The 3,211-nt window shown below is 35.9% G+C and overlaps 1 long non-coding RNA gene across 1 annotated transcript; it reads right to left on the reverse strand.

Moving 5' to 3' along the window:
• Nucleotides 1–916: 916 nt before the first annotated feature.
• Nucleotides 917–2,894, reverse strand: LOC107817739 (uncharacterized). Its single transcript, XR_001655272.2, has 2 exons — nucleotides 2,176–2,894; nucleotides 917–1,150 (listed from the first exon to the last, which is right to left on the reverse strand). It is a non-coding gene; the product is annotated as an uncharacterized LOC107817739 (long non-coding RNA).
• Between the last annotated feature and the right edge of the window lie 317 nt (nucleotides 2,895–3,211).

The raw sequence follows: 3,211 nt of genomic DNA on the forward strand, positions 1-3,211 counted from the left end.
CAGTTATTTGAAATCGGTCCCGATATACAATATTATAGTAAGTCATTTGTATATGTAAAGGAATATTGCGTCTGCTGCACCATCTTTAGTTCTCATCACGAAGATCTTTTCATTAATGGAAAGAAGTATTTAACTTCCAAAGAAGGGACCGGATTAGGTAGAAGACTGCTCCAATGAATATTTCCTTCAAATTTGGAGCAATTATCACATAAGTACTACTGTGAGATAAAAGATCAAATACTGTCCAATGTGAATCATATTGCATCAGATGTTACTTTTGATACATTTCTAACTCAAGGTAAATACATTTTACAAAATCACTGGAATGCAGAATAAAACGACTAAGTGAAACTTCTACGGAGTATCATGAGATGAAATGTAGCCAAACTAAGGGGATATTCTGGGACAGTGGTCTGAATGCTAACAACAGAATCATGATGTTAGGGCAAGAAACAAGCTTTACCAGTATTTCTGTAATTGTATCCTGTACCTTAGAACCAAATATCACATGCAACCTCAAGGTAAATGAACCATTTTATTCAAGCAGTTTCAAAACAACCAGAACGAGCAGCAAATATCACTTGCAACCTCACAGGAAAGGAATCATTTTATTCAAGGTATTTCAAACAACCAGAACTTAGCACTACAAAAGATGGAAAAGGGTACCGGCAAAGCGATCAATATTCTCGAGTATGTAGAAACCTATGCTATATATAGTAACAGAAAAAGACCATGAGCCTTCTCAGAATTGAACATCCAGCGAAAGTACACAACTGCATAACTGGATCAAATGCTGAGTAAGTGTCTTTGTGTAGTTAAGATTTCTGTATCTACTTGTGTTTGTTAGACTTCAAACTTCTGATATATATTTTATGTATCAGATATTAGAGTCCAATAAAATGGGACATCACCAATATAGTCAAATGGAAAAAGGTTCCTCAAGTGTAACCTTTATGTATGAGATATTGAAGTTCTATTATGATGTACATTGTTTGAATCAGATGAAAATCTCAAAAAACCCTGTACATACTCCATGTAGTTTGGATGGGGGTAAAATCTTAAAGGTTTTCTCCAGCTCCTCCAGCAGCACCATGTATAGTTCCATTCAGACGCCCTTATATAAGTGCTTCTCATTATTTGTACAAATATTCTGCAGTAAACATCAGCAATAGTTATCTTTGCATCAGCCAATTAGATGAATGCAGAGTTTTTTTAATTATGTCATTTAAGAGTAAATATGATAATACGAAAAAATCCTAATATTTGCAGTAAGCTTTAACTAAATGTCGGACGATAAATGAGCAACAGAGGATATAGTCTAGGTTGTTAGTAAACAGAAATTGCAGTAAAGTAAGGAGTCTAAATTAGTTGGAAATCAGGAATGATGTGCATTACAGAAGAATTGCATCAGATAGCAAAATACATTGTAATACCAAATTCACCATCCATCAATTAGAATATTAATATGCACCAGCACAATGTATAGAATGTACCAGCTCAACACTTAGAAACTATTCACAAATCAAAATGTTACTTATAAGAGTTGCTTCACTAGAATCTCAAGGTACATTTTACTAGGCTTACCAATGAAAAATATAATTATGCCAAAAAAATCAAGAACAAGAAGAAGCCAATCGCTACATACAATCAAGTCTATAAACCTGTAGGAATCACTTTAAAGTAACACAAAAAAAATACTAAGGCTCTTAGAGAGCCGTACACTCTGCATCTGCTGTGTAGTAAATACTTTTGTATGATTTTGCTTATGCTATTTCTCATAAAAATCTAAGTATGTGTGTGTAGAACCGATCAAACTATGCATTTGTGTTCACTATTTATTTAATATGTACAAAGTATCTTTTCATAATCATGTAAATAACACAAATTCAATAAGAACTAATAAACTAAAAATCCTGGCTTTGTTCTGTGAGTGCAATTATTTTCTGCGTTTGAAACAGAACTAAAATAGCTTTAATGTGACTTCATGTTTTTTCCATTTTTGTTCAATAACAAAAAATAGTAAAAGTACATTTAACTAGATATTGGCTTATAAATGTATGGCTTCAAACTGACTCAATGTTATTAAAAAAAATTATGGATGGGATCTGGAAACCACCATGGATCATATCTGAGCAGGTAGAGGAAATGATGCAACTAATGAATGGGGGCAATTACACAGTTACTCATATTCATAGGGAGGGCAACAAGCTGGCAGATCACTTGGCTAATTATGCTTTAGATCATGGAGAAATAGAATGCCAACAATTCTGGCATCTTGATGCACAGGGAAAGAGATTGGTTAATGAAGATAAGCTGCAATGTCCAAGTCTAAGGGTGAAGGTGGACAGGAGATAAGAAGCAAAGAGAAAAGGAAGAGCATGAGGCATGTCAACTTAATCGACCAATATATTCAAATCCTAAGGGAGGAGGATATTTCTATCGCGCAGGTGCCACTACGTTATCACAATGCTTATGGCACTCAATGCTGCAACTTTACGAGATAATCGATGCTAAAGAACAAAAACATTTCAGTAAACAAGATGGGCACATGAAGTTATGCACAGTAACAGATAACAAACTTTTGGGAGTTTGCACAACCACGCAAGGGAATTTGTACGAAATGCAGGTCTTTAATCGTTTTAAACTAAGCATTGAGGGTTGTAGTGATTTCGAGAATCCCTTTCATGTGCGCACATGGTTTAATATAGAAAGCGTGAAGCCTGTCTCCTGGTCTGGGCAGTGCAATCGAGTCAAAAGGAATGCAGGAACGAAACAACAAAGCACACGCGTGCAGTTGCCTATTTCAGAAAAACTTGATACACGCATGGAGGGTGGCAGCTGCCACAACCAAAGCATCTGGGAAGTGATTTTTTGGGAGTAAAATACCAACAGGGAGGCACACATGCTTTAGCTTGGAAATGCGAGTTGAAAGTTAATGCATGCTAGACATGAATGCTTTTGATACTTGAGCATGCACTACATTGGCTCAAAACGAGAAATGGTAGAGCGTGTAAAAGCTTGATACATGCATGGAGGGTGGCAACTGCAACAACCAAAGCAACTAGGACGTGATTTTTTGGGATTAAAATACCAACAGGGAGGCACACATGCTTTCACTTGGAAATGAACGCTGGAAGTTAGTGCATGCTGGACATGAATGCTTTTGATACTTGAGCATGCACTACATTGGCTCAAAATGAGAAATGGTAGA

This window comes from Nicotiana tabacum, chromosome 7, assembly GCF_000715075.1.
Source record: "Nicotiana tabacum cultivar K326 chromosome 7, ASM71507v2, whole genome shotgun sequence".
Lineage (NCBI taxonomy): Eukaryota > Viridiplantae > Streptophyta > Magnoliopsida > Solanales > Solanaceae > Nicotiana > Nicotiana tabacum.